The following is a 25,760-nucleotide window of genomic DNA, read 5'->3' as shown; positions in this document are numbered from 1 at the left end:
CTCTCATTCCTTTCCTCTCTTTGTCCTCTTCTTGCACACAGACATACACACACACACACACTCTCTCTCTCTCTCTCTCTCTCTCTCTCTCTCTCTCTCTCTATGCACACTCACTTACACACACAATCTCTCTCTCTAAATTAGCAATTTCTCTCTCTCCCCTCTTAATTTTGCAAGGGACATCCATCCAATTTCCACAATCCTCTTATTTTTGCAAGGGTCAAGGGTTTGCATGAGGTCCATTGTCTTAGACACTTTTAGTTGTTAATATCAGGATGACAAGAATATCGCATTGTTACTCCCATATATATATATACACACGCACACACACACATACCTCTCACTTTTATGTGCATGATTTGATATTCTATCATGATATATCACTTCCATTGTGCACACATAAGCAAACCTACATCACACATGTTTTTGCTACTTTCAATTGAGCATCATTGTGTGGACTTACTACAAGAGAATAGGGTATCAAATAGTTTGTTACACTCACTGCAATAGTATCACGTTGCCTGCCTAACAGTTCCCTGGCAGCATGCTTTAGTAGTCCATCGGGGAACTATCCTAGATGGCTTCGCCCGGCACCCGCGAGAATACATGGGGTCTATTGTCTAGGTTTCCCAAAGCCCACCACCCCATAGCAAAAGGTACCGGTTGTCCCCACAAGGATCAACCTACAAGATTGGGGTCCTAATTTGACAACTAATGTCTTGATACATCAACTAGCTCCATCAGAGGTGTCCTATGAGGGCTTCTTGTTTGACTAGAGCGATCGTAGTTACCCTTAGTTCATGGAGTGTAACGCTTTTTTCTAGTAATTGGTTAGGATTCAGGAAACCTTAATGAAGTTTTGGCACAGCCGCCGCACCTTTCCCCTAAGATAATTAATGATCAAGGTTTTAAGACCCGACCCTAGGTAAGTCGGGTCTACCTAATTTTTCCTAATTAACATTTGGTTCAATCTCTTGACAGAAGCTCCCAGCTTATCGGAACCACCCATCTGTAGGACGGATTCGTTAGGGATCTTTCCCACCCGTTTTTCACAAATGGTTTTATTTAGTTTTCTAATTACCTATCACATTAAGTTATGATATATAAAAGCAACTTTGTTAATTTTTAGGGCACAACACAAAGACAGAGAAAATAGTCTTTTGGCAAAATATATTTCACAAAGTTATTTACAATGATGTTCCCATTCTGCCTATGTAGAATATAAACCTTTGTTCCCCGAAAAATCCCTTCTGTCTATGCAGAAGAAAAGAAACTCTCCAAGATTTCCATCCTTTCACTAGTATCGGGGACTCCAGTATCCCATCCTGATTCATGTGAGGGTCAAGAAGTTCCTAAGAGTGATCGAAAGATTTACGGCCAGATCCCCCTTGGCACTCTTGCCTCCTACCTAATGGATTCTTCACTGAGTGCTAGTCTAAAGCTCATCATGGCAGTACCAAACAGTCGCCCTTGGAGCATGGTTCCACGTCTAGCTATGGGAGAGGCATAGCACAATCTTTTCTCTTATTATCCTAATTATATATTTACAATCAGATCTAATTGTTACAAGCACAATCAATCTTTCTTGTGCAACCATCAATGCATACATAAATAAAAAAGAAATAACAACAAGTGTTTTTAGCATAGGAAGCATCCCCACCCAAATCTAAGGTTTCTCTTTTATTAACCTATGCTGAAAACATGAATACAAGAAAGGAATTCTTGGAACACACCCCAAGCTGGTGCCATGGAAACTCACCTCAATGTAGGTGAAGGACAAGAAAACTAATGTGACTACCAAGAAAACTTACATGACTAACATGTCCAAATGGCAGAAGGCCCCTAACTTTGGCTAGGGCTGCCTATTTATAGCAAACCCTAAGCCCTAGACCTCTAGTTTTATCACAAAGGCATTTAGCATGCTGTCATTGTTTGCCATTGGCCTTATTTGCTTCATTACAAACCCTCCCTGCTTCAATTAGCTTTGTCCTCAAAGCTGCAAATGGTAAGATATTACAATGGATATGTCATGAATGTCCAAAATCAAAAATTGAAGAATATTCCATGGTCCAAGAAGTTGATGATTGCCTACATTCTGCTCATGCGGTCCATATCTTCTTAAATAGAAAAAGGGCATTGATAGAAAAAGAGTCATAACTTCTTAAATATAGCTCCAAATCCAACAAATGAGGTGTCGTTTTGAAGAATACCCCTAGAAACATTATATCCAGTCATCAAATTGTGACTTTGATTATGTCAGACCATTTATTTTTATGACAGTAATTTAATACAGCAAGCTGTATTAAACAGTGAGCTCATGCTTCTTCAACTGTTTTTTTTTTCCCATAAACCATGTAAAAATCAATGAAGACAAGCTGTCAATCAGATTTGCAAGTCAAGGGATGTCAAATCATCATCCAATCATCCATAATAACCTCCGGGATCATATGGAAATCCTCCAAAATAATAGTCACAACCTCCCGAGTCATATGGAAATCCATCCAAAATTTCATAATCATCAAGATAAATCCCTAGATCATAAGGAAATGACACATCAAAGTCATATGTCATATCAGCCCCATAACCAAAATCATACTCATAAGAGTCCAAAATGCCATCATAAGGTAGTCATAGTCCATGATCATCTATGTGCTGATCATGATCAAGGATAGGCTGATACATGTCTTCATCATTACCCCATGATAACTCATCATCATGCACATATACATTGTCGTTCATATCTGGAACAAACTCTTCTTGTGCACTATCTTCATTTGAATCTGCATACTCTTGCTCTTCATCTTCAATTGCATCACCTTGCTCTTCAACTTGGTCATTTGAATCTTCTTCTTCTTCTTGATCTTCCGAGTATGCTTGCTCTTTACAAATTTTTGCATGCATTGCATTAAGAGACATTTCCCCAAGATTTCCCACTACATTTTCAACCTTATTATCAATGTCTTTATCTTCTTCTTGCTGTCCATGACAAACTTGCACTTCCACTTGAGATACGTTTACATTAGAATCCTCCAATACAAGGGCTGTAGCAAAGTGACTATTCCTGCAGTAACTCTCATGATTAGGAGACCATTGACCCTCACATTTATAGCATATGAGTTGTGTTTTCATTTCCATGAGCTCTTGATGAGGTATAAGCTTTCTTTGGTGCCAAAAGGAGTAGGCCATTCTAAGATAACTAAAATTCTAACATGCTGTGCCTTGCATACATTTGGATGACCAATAACATTCTTCTCTCCACATTTGTAGCATAGACCTCTAGAAGTGAGATCATGAACATAAGCTAGTTGTCCTTGGTACCCTGCATAGTGTGTGCCATAGGCATTATTTGCACCCATATCATGCTCATATGCATAAGATTGATGATGATGCTTCTGTTGAGCACAGGAATCTGTTTGTCTAGCTTAATGCTATTTTGGAACAAGAAGTTTGGTAAGGTACTAGGAGGAAGAACAGGTGCAATTGAATTTAGAATCCCCAAGGTAGCAAGCCATGGCTTCACAACTGTTGAACCACCAAATGAGTGGACTAATTCCGTGTGAAGATCTAGCCGATGAAAGGTGATCTATTGCGAGCAAAACCAGATCGAACATGACCAAGGGACTATGATGCAGAGGCTTCTACTTGTAGTGGTCATCTAAAGCTCTTCATCAAGCCTCGAAAGCTCAGAGTAGTAGTAGCAAGAATATCTAAGAATTGAAGGGAATATCTTGAAGCAGCAGCTGAAAGCTTACAGAAGCTGTTCTTGCGTGAGAGAGCTATGGAGAACTATGATAATATTCAGAAAGGTGGGAATGATGTTCTTAGCACCAGTTATGCAGAGAGCAGGAAATGTGTTCTATGACATCATTCTCAAGTTCCATATCACAATATTACAGGGCACGGGGACATGTTATGCATGCACCTAATACTACTCAATCAGTTAGTGATTTGCATACATCTAGTGTTGCCATTGAACTAATTTCATTGCTAGTGGTGCAGACCAGTAAGATTTCAACTAAATCTTATTCAAGGTTGTCATCACTAATGCAAGAATTAGACACAAGGGCTACATCCTTTTCAGCTATAGAACTAGATCACAACCTCATTTATCAGAGGAAGAGCAGCCACGATCTCAGATCTACAAGGTTTATTAGCCTTTGATAGGGCTTTTGACAAAGCAAGATGAAGGCAAGCAGGCAGGGGTTATGAATTCCAGGAGGCAGCACTCTTATGGCATGACATTGGCATGATCAACCAACTTTTACCAGCATGGATTCAGCCAATTAGCAAGCATGCTTTAAGCCTACAGTAGCTACTCTAGTATGCTCCTTTCTAAAGAGTTGGAGCTCAAATTGCAATAACAGTGAAAGCTGATCACATCAGAATCATCTATTAGATATACTAGATAAGTACAAAGTCAAGGAGAGAGCATTATTTGATCTCTTTGATGCTGGTTTGTTCCACCTACTCAAGGTAACAGAGAGCAATTCAGAGCAAGTTGATAGAGACAGAACAAGCAGCTATAAGAGTTCTGCAGATCATCAGTGGATGAAGGTGTTTGGATCCAGCAAAATGAGAGAACCTTGTATTCATCATTAGTAGCGGCAAAGTCTTTGTTTTTTTTTGGAGAAGATCAAGAATCTGGTCTTTTGTTGAGGACATATTCTTCAGCAGTCTGTAGCTTGGAATTCTGTGTTTCAGGCCAACAAAGTTGTGAGGAAGAGGTGGGCTGATATTCTCAGATTTCCTCATCTTGATAATGGGGATTTTGGCTTTTGATGCTTCCTAAAAGTTCCTTATATCTATAACCAACAAACAGAAGTGTGGTTTATGCAGCACATTTCATGGACAAATGTATTTTTCTTTGGGGTACTACTTGAGAATATGGTATGCATGCTAGTCAACTTCATATTAGGGAAAAGCCTTGCATTCAAAAGGAGTTTGTAATCCACTACTGCCCACATCAAAATATCCATGACCATTTCTTGAAGGTTGAAGAACTTGGACAGCATAGACTGATGGGTATGATGCTTAGGTATTTGGTTGTTTGATCAATGGAAATTGATCAATGAACAGATATCTATGGACAAATGGTTCAATGTTATGGATGCAACATGGTAATGAAGTATGGCATTCTCCCTTGGACCAATGGAATGCAGGGATGAGTATGCAATGAATGTACAATGCAATCTACTTCAGCCCTACACTTGGAAGAGTTAGTACTTTGATGTATGCAGGGGCATGAATGGGTCATACATGTTCATTGGCTTTCCTATGGGCAAAAGAGTGTCTCTTTCAGTGAATCTTGACTTGGATTCATATTGACCATTTCTTGGGTATTCTTAAGCAAGATTTGCTTCAGTTTTGGAATTGCACAGGTTATTTTCATCTATTTCAGTACCCTACAGCTCTTCCCTACTCCTTTGAGTGTTTTGGTGTTGGATATTTGCTCAAATTTTGATGAGAAGTACAACAAACCCTTGAAACAAGGCATTCACTGTTTACAGAGTGTGTCTAGCTATCAACAAAAAGCATTTCTAGAATTGTCTATACTTATCCATTTGCAGATCTTGATAGCTCATTTGAAAGAGCATTCTATAAGCTTCAAACAAAGCCATAAAGCACTCAATTTTGACAATTGGATCTCAAGTTATTGATGATTTTCCATTGCTGTATACTCATGATTGCATGTATAAAATGAGAGACAAACATGGATATTTTGATGGAAGGGTGGATAATCATGCATATAATGATCCATATGAGCAGTATGAAGCTTGTGCATTATGTATGAATAGCAAGGGAGTGATGAAGCTTCTGCCATTCGTGTGTGTCCTTCTCTTGCCTCACAGCGGAAGTCGCATCTCTCATACCTTCCCCAAGCATCTGACATCAATAGTTGCCCATTGGTACCGGTGATGCGCAAATCTTCATATCCCAATGCCTTCAACTTTCAGGAGCAATGATGATCATGAGCTACTTCAAGAGTGAAATTTTAGAAACATATGCCTGCATAATGGCATGCCCCTGGTCTATGAAAAGATTGCCAAAACAATTCTTGCAAAGCTACAAAATGGGACTTCTACAGAAGGATTGTGAGCTTCTCGGCCTTTGATAGGAAAGTACCCCATTAGCTATAGTGCATTTCAAGACTACAATATTGAGCATTGGTCAAACCCACAGAGCATGTTGCATCGCCATGAACCTGTGGCATCTTTCCAATGGTTGCTGAAGGGAAACAAGTGTGAAATTAAGATATGATTTGTCTTCTAATCTGCAAATTGTTCCATACTTGACCTGATGAATGAGTTCGGTGATCAATACTATGCTTCAATGTTAATTTCTGGTCATCCAAACTAGGTAGACGAAACACATCAGGTAGGCCATGATCATTAGTAGCCCAGCCAAGCCACCAACGAAGCAACGGAACTCCACATCCGTAGAGGCCATGGCGAGTCTTGAGAAGAGGAGAAGGAATAGCAATAAGTTGTTTGCCCTCCTTCACGAATCGACACTAGGAAATAGAAAGAACATGACCAATTCTTATGTTAATTACACTCTGCTACTACCGACTATCATGGTTGCATTCAACCTCATATCGAATCCTGTACCACTTTTCTATTGTACACAATGAACAGCTAGATACTGCTCACAATGCATCCTACCCTTGGAAAGGCAATCCTTGTGCTGAAAGTCTTGCACAATTCTTGCCATCGCCTGCTTCGGCTCTTATTGGGGTTTTGATGATCGTTGTGATGCGTTGCTGCAATTTTCATCACTTCCTGTGATATCGGGCTCTGCCATTGACCAAATGAAGCTCACAAGGGGTCTTGAAATTGACCGCCTTCTTTCAAAGCCTCCACCCTCGATGGGAAGTAGAAAGATTGAAGATGATTCTGGCATCCGATGATGTTGAAGTTGGATATTCAGCAGGTCTATAGTTCGCGTCCCTCGCTTCCAGTATTCCTTCAAATGCAAACTCAAGATACCCTTGCTTGTACAAGGGCCTTTCACTGGCGGCAACAAGTGAGCCTGCTTCAGCCTCACTGAATTTGAGCCTGGTCGATAGCAAATGCTATCAGATGCTGCGTATTAAGGATTGTTGGCACTGCAATAGTAGTTATGGTAGACGGACAGGGAGCCAGAAAGAGAGCCCTTCGATTCTTGATTCCTAGCAAAAGGCAACAGTGGATGAAGCTTGCATGGCTTACAAAAGGGAATATGCTTCCAGTGGTAAACATGGAATATCTCAGAGTTTGTTAAGGAGCCGCCACCTGCGATCTTGCAAAATGGTGCTCCCTTTGCTTGTTGAGATGCAAGGAATGATGCTTTGTAGGCCATAGAGAGAGATTAGGTCATGAAGAGAAGATCAGGTCAAAGAAAACTCCATGGAAGCTTCAGCAATGAGGAGAAAGGAAAGTGAGAAACCCTGGATCTCAAAAAAGAAGCTACTGTAGTTGTCTCGAACTCCAATCCCCTTCTCTTTTGACAAGAAAGGCTCCAAACATGGCTTTAATTTTATGTTGACTTGTTTAAAATAGCAAGAAGACCACCATTCTTTTGCCAAGAACCTCCATAATGTCTTCAACTACAACCATGGCTAACTGTGGAAATCTTGTAGTTAGACTTGACATAGCAACCAAGATTTGTAACCAGATCTTCCATGAAAATGACCTCCCCAGCCAGATCATAATCATGAAAATGATGGAATTAAAGCCTGCCTTGGATCAAATCAAGGCTCTGATACAATTGTAATGAAGGTCCTAGACTACCATAAAATCTAACTATGGAACAATGGAAAAATGGAGAAATCACTACATTAACCTATGCTGAAAACATGAATACAAGAAAGGAATTCTTGGAACACACCCCAAGCTGGTGCCATGGAAACTCACCTCCATGTAGGTGAAGGACAAGAAGACTACCATAAAATCTAACTATGGAACAATGGAAAAATGGAGAAATCGCTACATTAACCTATGCTGAAAACATGAATACAAGAAATGAATTCTTGGAACACACCCCAAGCTGGTGCCACGGAAACTCACCTCCATGTAGGTGAAGGACAAGAAAACTAATGTGACTACCAAGAAAACTTACATGACTAACATGTCCAAATGGAAAAAGGCCTATAACTTTGGCTAGGGTTGCCTATTTATAGCAAACCCTAAGCCCTAGACCTCTAGTTTTATCACAAAGGCATTTAGCCTGTTGTCATTGTTTGCCATTGGCCTTATTTGCTTCATTACATTAAGGTTTCGCTTCCTACTTGCAACTCTTTTTCAGGATCCACAAGTTATTTTTTGCAAATCTGAAGTCTATTTTATCCTTATGAAAACATTGGTATTTTTGTCTTAAAATATAATATGGGCATTTATACCTATGGCAGGCAATTCATGCGTTGCCCTGCTCTAACCTACACTTACCAAGATTTCAAATACTTTTCCAAGTCTATTTAGACTTTAGACTTTGTATCGACAAAGTCTTATCAGTGTCCAAAAAGTCCTATAGACTTTTGATATTTATTTAATTTCCTGATTCTGATAGTTTTAGGGTTGTCGAGTATTTCGTAGTTGTTTTTGCTTCAACATTCTCAATATTTTAGGTTAGATTTTCTCATTGATTCATACGTGGGTCAACTCATGATATTGACACTCTCACTAATATAATCATTAATATTAACATTGCATGTGTTTTCAGTAAGAAAATAATTTTTATTTTATTCTACTCATATTCTATGGTTTAATCGATGATATGCGACCATTTGTTGAACTTTCAACGTTATCTAGAAAGAACAATTTTCATTTAGCTATGTCCTAAGTGCAATGTTGATTGTTTTTTGAAAACTTTACTCTAGGCAGTGCAAAAATCATAAGTGCAATTTTTCTTCCATCTTTTTGACATCAATTATATTACTACGCACCTAATTTATGCGCATCTAGTATTATTTTCTTATACAATTTTTTGTTGATTTAATGTATTAATTATTTCATGATATTATATAAATTATTATAAAAATCATATGCATCTGTTTATCATTAGAAAAATGAAATAGAGATACTCACTTTCAGGAAAAAATTATAAAATATTCCCTTCCCTAACAACGTTTACCATTTTTCTGTTATTTTGATCACATGCGTCACTAATAAAATAACAATAAATATCACAAAATAAATCATAATTAAGATATTCTCTTAATGACACGCATATAATCCTTTTCCAAGTGAAAGAGTATTTTCACTAAATAGCTAATTATTATATTACTTAGGTTATTTTCCTAAGCGATAGTTCATATGCATTTTTAAAAAAATGTGTTTATAATCATTTAAAGCCAAATATAGTGCTAAGCTTGTAAAACATTATTTTTTTCCAAACCGACAAGATGTTACCTCTCTCAGGTTTGTTGTTACGAGGGTTTCGCCAATTCCTATTGTGTCATTTTCTCCATCGGACATGTTCCTTGCTTCCCTTGCTTCAAATGGGATTTTTGAATTTTTGCAACCCCTCAGGGTGTCATCAGATGTCAGGCAAAATTAACATGCTGGGTCAAGGATAGTTGTGGTCGTCCAAAAAAAATTCGCCAACATTTCGCTTAGCGGTATGGTCGTATGGGAGGAAGGCGTAACAGGGGATAGAGAAAATGAAATAAGGTAGAAGGGGGGGTATTTTTCTCCTTCAAGCTCAAGGCTTCAATGGATAAGAGAAGTAGAGAAAAATTTCCATCGTCAGGAGGTCTTCCTTCTTGCTTTCTTTGTGAAGGAGAGGGGATGTATTTATAGGCATGAGGGGGAGCATGCAATCGACTCATTCTTTTGGCTACTTGTCAAGAGCCAATTGAGCTTTATTAAAAATGCATTTTCATTGCCTACCTATTGGATCGTGGCATGGGGATGATTATTTCATGCTTTCTCTCCCTCCATGCATAAAAAAGTCATGAATTTTGGTCTATTTTTTCAAAAATATCTTTTCTTCTTCAAAATGACTTCATGTGGTGGTTTTTTGCCAAGTTACATCATGACTTAAGTCATACCATACTCTTTGATACTTAACTTACTCAATATAATGCTCGTTCTTGCGCGTTCTTCATCTATCGATTAAGGCTTTTGAGATTTGTCTTGCCATTATTAAATCAATGCGATGTTTGACGTATTAAATGGAATCAGGAATGCTAAATCAAACAAAATGCGAAAAAAATTATGATCAAGCCATCTAATATTATTTACGAGGCATCTTTGCTTTTTGTTGGTTGGGAACATTGAGGCGTCTTCTCTTATCGGATTGCAAAATTGATTTAATGCAAAACTTGATATTAAAGACATTTATGTGCGGTCACTTATGTGATAGCTCGATGGGTACTTTTTAAAACGCCTCAAGCTCGAATTCGTTTCTTGATATGAAGTGTTGTGGTGGGAATATTGCATTCTCTCCTCCTTAGAGGAATCGAGATGTCCTCATCTTGAAAAGAACTAGGGAAATTGTTTTTCTAGAGCTGTATCTTCTATCCAGGTGGCATTCTCCTCAAGATAGTGTTTCCATTAGATAAGCTGCTCTCTGATGGTTATGTTTCTCAAAGGTTTCTCTTTTATTTCTAGAATCTTATCAGACTAGAGTTCAAGGGCTCCTTGACTAGGCATTACAATTTGCTGGTCATCAAGAATATGATCTTGATTTGCCACATAAGCTTTCAAAAGACTAACATGAAATACATTGTGGATTTGAGAACCTTGTATGGTCCACAATACCTTGGACTCAACTTTTTGAACTTTCCTAATGATAGATAACTCTTCTTTGGACATACACAAATGAAAACCATGTCTCCATCTTGGAAGATACGCTCTTGTTGTCCTAGATCAACATAAGCTTTCTGGCGGTCTTTGGCAGCTTGGATGTCTTGTCTAATAGTTTTGACTTGATCATCCATATCTTCTAGAATTTTCTTAGAAGCCTCAACCTTTAGGGTTGGATTAGAGAAATTCAGTGGCATCAAACAATCTTGCCCATACAATGCTTGAAATGGAGTCATTTGAATAGTCTGGTGATATGACGCATTGTAGGAAATTTCTACTAAGGACAAATACAATATCCACCTTGTCGATTCTCTGGAACAGTAAGCTCTCAGTAAATCTTCAACGACATGATTAACCCACTATATTTGACCATTAGTTTGGGGATGGTAAGCTGTGCCGAAAGCAAAGCTAGGTTCCAATTGCTTCAAATAGACTTCTCTAGAAATGCAACGTAAACAGAGAGTCTCGGTCACTAATGATTTGTTTAGGCAATCCATGAAGCCTAAAGATTTCTTTCACAAACAATCATGCAATATCTGAAGCTTTGTAGTTGGTTTTGACTAGGATAAGATGAGTGACCTTTGTCAATATATCCACAATCACCATGATTGAATTATACCCTCCTTGAATAGAAGGTAAGCCAGCTACAAAATCCATACTGATAAACTCCCATTTCATCTCTGGAATGTCAAGTGGCTAGATCTTGCTTGGCATTTTGACACACTCAGCTTTCACCCGCTAGCAACTTAGGCATTTAGTAATATATCTGAGTACATCATGCTTCAATCTTTCCCAATAGTAACTTTTTCTGACTGCATTAAGAGTTTTTGCATAACTAGGGTGTCTTGAGAACAGAGAGTCATGGGCTTCGCATAATATCTTCTTTTTCAACACTTGACTGAGGGGAATGTAGAGCCCTGTCCTGAAATAGTCAAGTCCATCATCCATAGTGAAATTTTGGTATTTGACTGTGAGCTTAGAATTTGTGTCCTTAACTAGGATTTCTCTAAGCATTAGCTGATAGTTAGGATCCTTGTCTGCCTTTTCTTTGGCTAGCTCAATGACTAGATTGCTAGGCATCGATATCATGGTAGCTAAAGTCTCTCCTTTAGATGGCTTTTCCATGATAAGTGCATTTAGAAAAGATTTACAACTTAATGCATCAGCAATCACATTCTCTTTTCCAAGTCTAAACTTGATTTCAAAATCAAATTCTTGCAAGACTTCAATCCACCGATGTTGCCTCATGTTGAGGTCTAGTTGAGTAAAGATCTATTTGAGACTTTTGTGGTCAGTGTGACCAAAGTAACCTTGCTTCCAAGCAGATAGTGTCGCCACAAATTGAGAGCATGGATCACAGCCAACAGCTCAAGATCATGGGTGGTGTAATTTGTCTCATGAATTTTCAGTTTCCTTGAGGAATAGATGCTATTGGATGACCTTGATGCATAAGCACACAACCTAGTGCAAGAGAACTTGCATTTGTTACGACCTCAAACTCTTAACTTAGGTCAGGTAGCTTTAAAATGGGTGTTTTTACCAAACTTTTCTTGAGCTGCTCAAAATTGGCTTGCTCAATGGGCATCCACACAATAGCAGTTTGCTTTTTCAACAAACCAATGAGAGGTGCAGCTATTATGGTGTAATTTTTAATGAAAATTCTATGCCATCCAGTCAGCCCTAAAAAACTTCTCACTTCCTTAATTATCATTGGAGGTTGCCACTCTTGAACATCTTTAACTTTGGCTGGGTCTATAGAGATTTCTTCAGCAGATACTATGAATCCAAGATATTCCATCTATCTTTTGAAAAAGACACACTTCTTTTTCTTCACATAGAGCTTATGCGTCCTCATTGTGTCCAGCACAATGCGCAATTGTAGCTCATGGTCTTCGTCTCTCTTAGAGTATATTAGGATATCATCAAAGAAGACTAGGACAAACTCATCAAGATAATGTCAAAAAATATCATGCATTAATTTGTTAAATGTATAAGGGATATTAATTAGACCGAAAGACATTACAAGAAATTCAAAATGACTATATATGGTATTGAAGGCAGTTTTGGGGATATCTTATTTCTTGATCCTTATTTGGTAATAATCAAATCAAAGATCAATCTTGGAAAATATTTTTTCCCCTTGCAGCTTATCAAGTTTCTTGTCTATTCTTTTGATCGAATACTTATTCTTGATTGTTACTTGGTTTAGACCTCAATAATCAATGCAAAGGCGGAGAGTTCCGTCCTTTTTCTTTTGAAACAATACCGAGGCTCCCCATGGTGAATTACTGGGTCTGATATATCCTTGATCCAATAACTACTTGAGTTGCTCTTTCAACTCAATTGCTTCATGGATAGACATTTTATACAAACTCTTAGCGATTGGAGCGGCTCCTGGGTCAAGTCTAATCTCATGATCGACTTCTCTTCGAGGTGGTAATTCAGTTAGCTCTTTTGGGAAGGTGTCATCATATTCCTTCAACCAATATGGCTCTCCCTCGTCTTGTTTATCCTAATCAACCTTATTTTATTTTATGAGATACATAGGTAATCCTTTTCTTAACCTTTTATTATGCGAGATGATTTGGCTAGTTAGACCTTGGGTTTTCCTACCTCACCTTGGGTCATCACTTTTTTCCCCTTTAGGTTTTGAAAAGTCACCTAGCCTTTTCTACACTGAATATGTGTGTCATTGGGAATTAGCCAGTCCATACCCAATAGACATTCATAGGTCCCTAAATTCATGATCCTAAATCCCATTTCAAAGAGGTTGCTTCCCAGGCTGAATGTCACTTTGCAATTTCATTGAGTAGACAGGATTTCTTTTCCATTGGCAAGTTCCACAAGCAACCTAGATGTAGGTATTGTGTCTATACCTAATTTATTAGCACACTTTGGTGACGTGAACGAGTGTGTTCTTCCACAGTCAATCAGAATTTTAAAGGACTTACCTTGATATTCTACTAGTGTTTGAATCACCGAAAACTAGCGATTTGGGCCTTTCTTATGGAGGGTGGCGTAAACTAATGCCCTCTCCATATCGGCTTTTATAGTTGGGTTTTCCTCTTCTTCAAGCTCTTTAAGAATTATAGTATATGCTTTTCCTTTTGCAATTGAAGCTTGGTTTTGACCTCTGTACTGTCCTTGGCGAGGAATTTGGCCAAGCTTTGGGGCACTATCTTTTAAAGTGGCCTGGCCCATTACAGTGGAAACACCTAGGTACTCCTAAATTACTTCCCATAGGTATGAAGTTTTTGACTGCATTCGTTTTGACCCTCTTTCCTTGACTAGGCAGAGGCTGACCTTGGGCTCGCTTAACATAGCCCTGTGAAGTCCCTTTGTTTTGATTCCAAAGCCTATTATTCCTTGGCTTTGACTGAATCTCCTAAACAAGAGGTGCTATGCCTATCAAAGCATCTTGCAGATCAGTTGGCCGCATATCAAGGCGTGTGTTTAGAGGAGCATTCACCTTCTGAGCAATAGTCATGGAAAGGCGTATATTTAAGCAGTGAGATAAACTTTGAGTAATATGCCTCGAGGCTTATTCCCACCAGCTATCTTAAGTTAAAAACTCATTCATCTGCTTCCACAGTCAATCAGAATTTTAAAGGACTTACCTTGATATTCTACTAGTGTTTGAATCACCGAAAACTAGCGATTTGGGCCTTTCTTAGGAGGGTGGCGTAAACTAATGCCCTCTCCATATCGGCTTTTATAGTTGGGTTTTCCTCTTCTTCAAGCTCTTTAAGAATTATAGTATATGCTTTTCCTTTTACAATTGAAGCTTGGTTTTGACCTCTGTACTGTCCTTGGCGAGGAATTTGGCCAAGCTTTGGGGCACTATCTTTTAAAGTGGCCTGGCCCATTACAGTGGAAACACCTAGGTACTCCTAAATTACTTCCCATAGGTATGAAGTTTTTGACTGCATTCGTTTTGACCCTCTTTCCTTGACTAGGCAGAGGCTGACCTTGGGCTCGCTTAACATAGCCCTGTGAAGTCCCTTTGTTTTGATTCCAAAGCCTATTATTCCTTGGCTTTGACTGAATCTCCTGAACAAGAGGTGCTATGCCTATCAAAGCATCTTGCAGATCAGTTGGCCGCATATCAAGGCGTGTGTTTAGAGGAGCATTCACCTTCTGAGCAATAGTCATGGAAAGGTATATATTTAAGCAGTGAGATAAACTTTGAGTAATATGCCTCGAGGCTTATTCCCACAAGCTATCTTAAGTTAAAAACTCATTCATTTTAGTGTGTGATAAACTGGTGGCAAATATCGACCAGGCATAACTTCTTTCAATTTTTCCTAGGTAATAACTGTCTTAGCAAGTCCCTGGTCTTTACACCAATGTTTTCACCATAGGCATGCCTCATCGATCAATTTCAACTTGCGATCATAGCCTGATTAGCAGGGGCAGTTCCCCCGACAGTAAAAGTAGTCCTCCATGGTCTCAATCTAAATCTCTGCCTTGGCTTAAACATCTTTTCCCTTGCCATCAAATTTTGGTGGCTTAACCTGCTTAAGGAGATACTTCTCTTGAATTTCAGTCGGACTAGCAATAGCTATATTACCCTAGGTTATCTCATAAGTTTCACAAATTAGTTTAGCACTTGAACTTTTTAGCTTCGTTTTCACATTAACATATCTTACTAGTTTTGTAAAACAATGATGGGCCAAAGAGTATAATATTTTTACAAAATCTAGGCGTTGTTATCTTTCATTATCAATAGCCATACGCTACGATTTTTACAAGTAAGGGATATTTACAAATGGCAAATGTTTTCAAGTAGAGATACATTAGCATCAATAGGATAGGCTAGATGCTATCTACAATTTCCAAAACATGATATCATTATATCTTTTTTTTTTCAAGGATGGATATCAGTTACATTCATGGAGAAGAAAGTAGGCCAATTGATGTCTATGCCCAAAAACCTATACTATGAAAATGGTAGATCTGAAAAACCATGGATATGAAAATCTCGATATTTGCAACGTCCTTGGATTATAATCCTGTTGGCTAGTGTTTTTAGAGTTTCTCTTTTAAGGTCCCACCTTATTCTTAGGGTTTCACTTCCTACTTACAACTCTTTTTCGGGATCCGCAAGCTATTTTGTGAATTTGAACTCTATTTTATCCTTATGAAAAACTTGGTATTTTTGCCCTAAAAGATAATATATGGCAGGTAATTCATGCACTACCCTGCTGCCCTAACCCGCGGTTAGCAGGATTTCAAATGCTTTTTCAAGTCTATTTAGACTTTAGAATTTGTATCGACAAATTCTTATCAATGTTCAATAAGTCTTACAGACTTTAGATATTTATTTAATTTCCTGATACCGATAGTTTCAGGGTTGTCGAGTATTTCATAGTTGTTTTTTCTTCAATATTCTCGATATTTTAGGTTAGGTTTTCTCATTGATTCATACGTGGGTCAACTCATGATATTGACACTCTCACTAATATAATCATTAATATTAACATTGCGTGTGTTTTCAACAAGAAAATAATTTTTATTTTATTATATTCATATTTTATGGTTTAATCAATGATGCTTGACCATTTGCTAAATTTTCAACTTGATCTAGAAAGAACAATTTTCATTTAGCTATGTCCTAAGTGTAATGCTGTTTTTTTTTTTTTTTTGAAAACTTTATTCTAGGAAATGCCAAAATCATAAGTATAATTTTTCTTTCATCTTTTTGACATCGAATTATATTACCATGCACCTAATTTATGCACGTCTAGTATTGTTTATTTGAAAACCTATACAGTGGAAATGGCATATCTAGAAAACCATGGATACGGTAATCTCGATACTTGCAACATCCTTGGATTATAATCCTATTGGCTAGTGTTTTTAGGGTTTCTCTTTTAAGCTCCCACCTTATTCTTAGGGTTTCACTTCCTACTTGCAACTCTTTTTTGGGATCCGCATGTTATTTTGTGAATCTAATGTCTATTTTATCGTTATGAAAAATTTTGTATTTCTGCCCTAAAAGATAATATGGGCATTTATACCTATGGCAGGCAATTCATGTGATGTCATGCCCTAACCCGTAACAAGATTTCAAATGCTTTTCCAAGTCTATTTAGAGTTTAGCATTTGTATCGACAAATTCTTATCAATGTCCAACAAGTCCTACAGACTTCCAATATTCATTTAATTTCTTGAAACTGATAGTTTCATGGTTGTTGAGTATTTCATAATTGTTTTTGTTTCAACATTCTCGATATTTTAGGTTAGGTTTTCTCACCGATTCATGCGTGGTTCAACTCATGATATTGACACTAATATAATCATTAATATTAACATTGCATATGCTTTTAGCAAGAAAAGAATTTTTGTTTTATTCTACTCATATTCTTTGCTTTAATTGATGATGTTCGACCATTTGTTAAATTTTCAACATTATCTAGAAAGAATAATTTTCATTTAGCTATGTCCTTAGTGCAATGCTAATTATTTTCTAAAAGCTTTATTCTAAGTAATGCAAAAATCATAAGTGTAATTTTTCTTTCATCTTTCTGATATCAAATTGTATTACTACACACCTAATTTATGCGCGTCCAGTATATATTTTTCTATACAATTTTCTCTTCATTTAATGTATTGATTATTTCATGATATTATCTAAATGATTTTCTATAAATTATTATAAAACTCATATACATCTTTTTATCATTAGAAAAATAAAATAGAGATAGTCACTTTCAAGAAAAAGTTATAAAATATTTTCTTCTCGAACAATGTTTACCATTTTTCTCTTATTTTGATCATATGCGTCATTAATGAAATAACAATAAATATCATGAAATATATCATAATTAAGATATTTTGTTAATGACATGCATATAATCCTTTTTCAAGTGAAAGAGTATTTTCACTAAATAACTAATTATTATATTATTTAGGTTATTTTCCTAAGCGATAGTAAATATGCATTTTTTTAAAATGTGTTTATAATCATTTAAAGCCAAATATAGTGATAAGCTTATAAAACATTATTTTTTTCCAAACCAATGAGATATTACCTCTCTCAAGTTTGTTGTAATGGGGATTTCACTAATTCCTATCGCATCATTTTCTCCATCGGTCGTGTTCCTTGCTTCCCTTGCTTCAAATGGGCTTTTTGAATTTTTGCAACCTCGTAGAGCCATCGAATGTCAGGCAAAATTGACATGCTAGTTCAGGGAGAGTTCATGGTCGTCCAAAAAAAATTTGCCAGTGTTTCGCTCAGCGGTATGGTCGTATGGGACAAAGGCGTAAAAGGAGATAGAGAAAATAAAAATGACGTAGAAGGGGGGGGGGGGGGGGGGTATTTTTCTACTTCAAGCTAAAAGCTTCAATGGATAAGAGAAGTAGAGAACGTTTTCCATTTTCAAGAGGCCTTCCTTCTTGCTTTCTTTGTGAAGGAGAGGGGGTGTATTTATAGGCATGAGGGGGAGCCTACAATTGACTTATTCTTTTGGCTACTTGTCAAGAGCCAATTGAGCTTTATTAAAAATACATTTTCATTGTCTACATGTTGGATGGTGGCATGGGGATGATTATTTTATGCTTTCTCTCCCTCCAGGCATAAAAAAGTCATGAATTTTATCCTCATTTTTCAAAAACGTCTTTTCTTCTTCAAAACGACTTCATCTAGTGGTTTTTGACCAAGTTACCTCATGACTTATCTAGTTTATAAAGTCATACCATTCTCTTTGATACTTAACTTACTTAATATCATGGTCATTCTTGTGTATTCTTTGTCTACCAATTAAGGCTTTTGCGATTTGTCTTGTGGTTACAAAATCAATGTGATCTTTGATACATTAAATAGAATAGTGATGCTAAATCAAATATAATGTGAAAAAAATTATGATCGAGTCACCGTAATATTATTTACAAGGCATATTTGCTTTTTGTTGGCTAGGAACATTAAGGCAACTTCTCGTGTCAGATTATCAAATTGATTTAATGGGAGACTCGACATTTAAAAAAATTAAATGCGATCACTTATGTGATAGCTCAACGAGTAATTTTTTAAATGCCTCAAGCCTCATTACAAGATACAGGCCTTATACCGATGTTCAAAGCGGCGAAAATGTTCATAAAGAAAATTTCCCCCATCGTCGCAAAAAACGTTATGCCATAGGACAGTCGCTATCATCGTCACACGAGCAAGCTAAGGATGAGATATCCTTTCTTCGTAGAAAGCCATGGAGGGATGTTGTAGTTGACAAGAGCTATAGGCCACACACTGTAAGAAGTTGAGCGCAAAAACCGAATGTATTCATACCATCCATAGCAAGACCGAGCCGAAGATTCCTTGACTCTCGGGCAAAGCCTAAAAGGTAGAGTCAATGTGGCTCCATGCACGTGAATCCGCTGATATTTGTTGAACTCCATCTTTGAATCTATTCTACGCATGCCATGTTGTCCTTGCAAGTCCTGTCGATACCTGTGAGCACCACACTTTGTACATGTCTCCATAGTCTTGTATTCCCCTCGAAACAGTATGCAATCGTTGATACATGCATGGATGCTGTTGTAGTCCATGCCAAGCTTTTGTAAAACATGTCACGCATCATCATGAGACTCAAGCACGGTATTTGCAAGTGGTAATATATGATACTTCAGTAACCTTCAAAAAAATCATGAAAGACCTTGAAAAAGCACAAATGTTTTTTATGATAGTGCTGAAAAGAAATCAACGAAGCATACGTACAAGGTGCTTGAATAACTCGATCACACTCGCATTGCTCCACCTGTATTTTACTTGCACACTTAGGAGTATAAGTAGTGTTTTTAGGTGAGATACTCGGCACCCATCATAAAATGGTATGGATGCTTCCTCTCTAAGCAGATCAGATGTCTCGACATCCATGGGCATCAATGCATTGATCATTGCCTCCATCTCAAGCTCCAAGATTGTAGGAAAGTTTGGAAGGTTGCCTGTCTCCTCTAGTATTGACGGTATAGATTGGGTAGTACCCTTCCAAGTGGTGGATTGGCTCAGGCACTCCATCCATCGCACGCCCACAAACTCTTCTAACTGGCCGCAAAGGGTGCACTCCTCCTTAGGACGAGACGTCACCTCCCTGGATAGAAAATTTATTGGTCACACCCAATGTTTTTGTATATGATATTCAATTACTTTGCGAATACAATGCATGATTGATATACACTTTTCTTACCGTTTACTCAAAATCTGAGATCACCTGATCAATGATCTCTGATTGAAACTCGCCAAAGTGTCATACGTGTTCTATAGACAATCGACATTTTCGTCTAATTGCCAGCTTACATTGAGAGCAAGGACATGGGACACACTGATTAAGATACGCCTCGCGATATTGAACATCATGCCCTTCACATTTTCCATTTGGTGTACGTTATGACAAACAATTTATTTTTTTTATCATTCTTTTTTTCTTTCTTAAATTTTTTGAGAAAGGATTTCTTCTCTTGTAACTCAACAAAATTAACGTATGTAAAGTCTCCACCCACCCACAAATTAACATGTGTCGAGGTGTTTCTCGTCTCGTAGTATTGCACCTTGCCACTACCACTACTACTACTACTATTACTACTACTACAAACAAGAAAAGAAAAAAAAGAACAAAATCTTACTCTCTCTTTTTTTTATCCATTCATTCTCTTCTCTCCCTCCCTCTCTCTCTCTTTCTCTCTTTCTTTATTATGTTGTATGTTTATTCCCTCTCTCTCTTGTTCCTTCTTTCTTTTTCTCTCTTCCTCTCCCTCTCTCATTTCCTTTAACAAAACATATATATATATATATATATATATATATATATATATATATATATCTCCCCTACTACTACTACTACTACTACATACAAGAAAATAAGAAATTAAAGAACTACTGCTACTATTACTACCACTACAAACAAGAAAAGAAGAAATTAAAGAACTACTACTACTACTATTATTACTACTACTACAAACAAGAAAAGAAAAAATTAAAGAACATGATCTTACCCACTCTTTGTTATTTATCCATTCATTCTCCTCTCTCCCTTCCTCCCTCTCTCTCTCTTTCTCTATTATGTTTAATGTTTTTTCCCTCTCTCTCTCGTTTCTTCTTTCTTTTTCTCTCTTCCTCTCCCTCTTTCATTTCCTCTATTTCTCTCTCAATACACATCATTCTTAATAAAAACAAGTAAAAGAAAAGGAGAAAAAACAAAAACAAAGCAAGAGGGAACAATGCACTCACCGCAAAGGCCTGAGGATGGATTCGGCAGCTCCTCTTCGCGACGACGACTCCTCTTTGCCCTCTGTATACTCCTCCTCTTCTTCACAAATGGCGGTGGCGACGGTGAGAAGCTCTCCTTCTCCCTCTTTCTCTCTTTCTCTTCCTCTCCCTCTCAAACACAAGATGTAGTTTGCTCTCCCTTTTGCTCCCTCTTTCGTTCATTCGCACAAAATGCCATGCTCGAGTTTCGGTCCACTTTTTTTCGCCTGAGTACCGTCGCTATTTGCATCACTAGCAAATAGCGACGCTGCTAATTTGCGTCGAAAATGGCCGTCGCTATACTCTTGTATCCTTATAGTGCCTGAATTTGTTTCTTGATATGAAGTGCTATGGCGGAAATATTACAAATACCATGTGATATCTATTGTTTTTCACATTGTTCAAATAGTTAATTGTAAGAGAGGGGGATTTAATAATGGAAAAATACTAGCTACACTGGCTAGTATATAAGGTGTTAGGGACTTGATTTTTCATTATCAAATTATAATACAAGTCTCCTTTCATCTTCAGCTCCTTCTCCAAGCTCTCATGGCTTATTTCTCTCTCTTTCTGTCTTTCTCTCTCTTTTTTTAGTCTTTCTCTCTCCTCATCACTCTCTTTCTCTCTCTTTGTGCAGTCTTTATCTCTCTTCTTCACCCTCTCTCTCTCCTCTCATTCTCTCTCTCATGCCTCCTTCATTACAAGTGGTATCAGAGCTCTAGTTTTGATCCATTTAGTTACTTTACATGCTCAGTTACCATCATTTTCAGTTTTAAAATCCAAGAAGCTTCAAGTGCACAGTGACAGGCACAAAAATGGAGGAGCACTGAAGAGCCACAGGTCAAGGACCAAGAGGACAATAGTCAGGAGCATTAATGGAGTCCTTGGACCAAGATTGGAGGCTGGAACACCACATTTAGTAGATCACGGGTCATTTTTGGGCCAAATTTGAAGGTAAAAGTTTAGGAACAGTGGTCACAAAAGTTAGTCTTTGTTACTTTTCATATGCAGTCTTCTCTCTCTTCATTCTCAAGCTCCTGCCAAGCTTCCATGGGGGAGAACAACAGCAGAGATCTTCTTCCTCCCATCCCCAGTGATCAAATGCCTTCTACCATAGCTTCCAGGGGGCCCTATGCTTCATTTCAAATACCTTATTGAGTGACTGAGCTGCCTCCTTCCTTCCTATACACAGCCTGTAATTTGTGGTGCAAATTTCGGGCAGCTACCTGAGCAAAATCAGCAGCATACCAAGCCTCTCCTTCATCTTGGCCTTCTTCCTCAGCATATGGCCGTTGATTCTTGCAAGATTGAAGCCACCATTTCATCCTCTTGAACATCCTTCAACCTCTGAAACCCTAACAGGTGCAGGCCATGGACAGCCATGGATTCTCCTTTAGCATTCACACTGATTCTTGAGGGCTTTTTCCTTCCTTGGTCCCAGGAACTTGTACCTACAGGAATCCTTGAAGAAGCAAGCATCTAGAGCCCTGTACTTGAAGATGGAAGCAAGATTGCAAGCTGGACATTTGGGGCAGCCATAGCCATAGACCACGACCTTCATTTTCTTCAAGTTCCCTTCAAGATTGAGTCCCGGGGCTTCAAGATTGGTCAATGGAGCTTACTTACTCAATGGGAAGAGCTATGGAGCACGGGAAGGCATTATGGGGTGAGATTTTGGGGCATTCTTCTTCTATGATCTTCAAGGCATGCTGAGAACTACTAGAGTTCAACCTTTCATTTCCCCATTGAAGAATCAAGCTTGAAGACTCAATTCTTGGCTGAAGTTGTCATCATGGAGCTAATGGGAGCATTGGAGACCGATCATGGGGACATTGGCCACTCGTTCTTAGCCGGCTTCACCAATTTAAGAGGTAATTGACTCTTGAGCTCTCTTCTAAATTCATCCTCTTGCTGAGCCTAAGAAGCCTATTGTTGGAAGAGATTCAAGTAGTCAATCATGCATTTTCTTCCAGATTTCAATGCTTACATGCTGCCAATTTAATTTTAGTCCTCTCTTAGGCTTCTTTGCATTTAAGATGATCCATTCCATGCTGGAAATTCTCATTAATATTTACTGATTGCCTCACCCTAACCTCTTGACTTGTGATGATTGCTTGAGCAAATATTAATCCCTGAAATCCATTGTAAATGAGGTGAATGAGCAGTGAGTCACTGCTCGGTAAGCCCTCTCTTTATTCCCAATTCAGTTCCATGCACCTCATGAAAAGAATTACTTCCAAGCCACCCTGCATAGCATGCTGATTGCTTAAATAATAAATGTCTACCATGTATACTCCGGGTGAGGAAAAATCCCAATGCCAGGCAAGGTGGCAAGACAAAAGAGGGGTGACCCCCCCTTGCCATCAAAGACCCTGAAGGGGTGCACAACCCGGCCCAGGGGGAATTTTGCCCACCTTCCGGTGATCCGGAGCCCAAAGTTGCTTGTAGGTGCAAGTACTCATTTGAGGAACTGAGATATTGACTTGGCACTGATGTATGGATGTATTACCGGCTGCAAAAGTATGGAAATTTGATTGAAGATGTATTTGCAAATGTGGGAATACATATGCAATCAACGGTAGTGAATGCAATGCTTGGGATGTATGAGAGATGCCTATGCATGGAAAATTGTGCTAAAAGATGCTTATGATATGCTCAGTTCTGGAATAAGGCTACAAATAGTGAAATTGGATGACTGAGCAATGCATTATGCCACGTGGGATGACCCTTCAATCATGCATTAACAAGATAATCCTTTGTAACCCCTTTCTTAACCCTCACAAGGTACTGTAAGCAGTTTGTTTGCATTTGCAGGGGTAAACCTACTCCCAGGAACTGAGGTGCAGGTCCTACAGAGTGCCCACAGGTCTTATTAAGGGCTTGGATCAATTTTGAAACTCTATTTGGACTCCACAAGATACTTACAGGCCAAAACAGGTCTCCTACAAGTGTAGACAGGTTGCTGGACTGCATAGTACAGCAGTACTTTTCCTATTACAGAATTTTCTGTATAAAATTTGGGAGTGCATCCTTATAATCAGTTCGAAGAGGGCATCCTTGGCTCCGGTTTGAATAAAAAACTAGGTCAATCAGAGCTTCCTAGCTCAAGTTACATGCAAAATAGTGACAGGTGGTCTAATGGGACTGCACCTAACCATGGTAGGGAATAAGGGAAAAACTAAGGCAAATGATGACCTTCAGCATCAAATAAGGGATGCACGCACCCCGAGGGATGAAAATAACCCTGAGGTGGAAGATGAAGATTATTCTCATGGCATGGATAGCCTCAGTGCACTCACTAATACCCTCAGTTTGTATGAGACAAGGCATGCTGAGAGACATAGAGAATTGATAGAAGGCATTGGTCCAATGAAGACCACTATGGACACCCTTGCTGTCTAGATTACTAAGTGGATGGAATTCCAAATGAATGGGAAGGAACATGAGGATAGATCGGTTATGCATGCTGAACGAGTGATGGCCCCACCAGTGAATGTAGCAAATATGAGCTCTCAAGGCATTTTGGAGAGAATGGGCATCCCTAATAGCACTTTTGAATAGGGAGAGCCTTCACATAGGTAGGAGGAGCCCATGAACAACGCAATGAGGGGAAATTTTTAGTCATCACAAGGGCCCATACCATCTATGCGAGCTCAGCCATCTTTTGGTAGAAATTTCTCTAACAATGGTTCATTCTTGGGTAGCCACATGGATCAGCCTCAGTTTGGATATGTGGGACAGCCATCTAATCATGAAAGAGAGCTAAGAGACAAGATTTTCTTCTCAAAATTCAATGGTCAATCATCATCCCCAGCTGAACTTGAAGAGTGGCTCTCCAAGCTTGAGGACTATTTTGACATCCTACCCCGTAATGATGACCAAAAGATCCATTTTGCAACGATCCACTTGGAAGGATTTGCACATACATGGTGGAGGTACATTAAAAGAGAAAATCAGCAAGTAAACTCATGGGAAGCATTCAAGGCACTCATGGTGCAAGTATTTGTCTCACCGGTGGAGAAAGAAAAGCTTGCCCGCCGATGATATGACCTTGAATAGCATGGTCTTGCTATTAGAGAATATACAAATTAGTTCCTCAACCTTACCATGTATGTTGAGTCGATTAGTGATGATGCCAAGTTACACAAGTATGTGTATGGGCTAGATCCCCAACTCTCGGCTGATGATTCAGTTCAAGACCCATCGGATTTGTTCAAAGCTATTGAATTGGCTGAATGGTACTCTCGCAAGTATCGTCGGGATGCTTCATTTCAATATGGACAACAAAGAGGGGCATCTCAGCCAGTGTTTGGGCAGCAAAGAGGACACATGCAATCATATTCTAGACAGCAAAGAGGTGATGTAAGGCCAGGGCAGTTTGGGGCTAGTTATGGTGGTGGTAACATGTCATTCAGCACTCCAAAAATTCCCACATACCCCACTTTTAATGCCTCAAGAAGGCAATTTAAGGATAGCAAACAGCCCAAGAATGGATAATAGGCAAGGGGACAACAGAAATAAAAATGCTTCAGCCATTGGTAGTCCAAGGTCCATTCCCATGGATTTGTATAAAGAAAGAAAGGAAAAGGGGCTTTGTTTTAAGTGTGGTGAGAAGTATACAGCTGATCATGCCTTAAAATGTGCTTTTAGAAATGCTAAGGCACGAGTTCACAGCATGTTGGTATTTGAGGACTCAAAGGAGAACCCTGAAGATACACATGCTTTTATGATGACTG

This window comes from Lygodium microphyllum, chromosome 10 (assembly GCF_053477565.2).
Source record: "Lygodium microphyllum isolate KBCC chromosome 10, Lygodium_microphyllum_v1.1.10, whole genome shotgun sequence".
In the NCBI taxonomy this organism is placed as follows: domain Eukaryota; kingdom Viridiplantae; phylum Streptophyta; class Polypodiopsida; order Schizaeales; family Lygodiaceae; genus Lygodium; species Lygodium microphyllum.
This window is presented reverse-complemented; position numbering follows the sequence as displayed.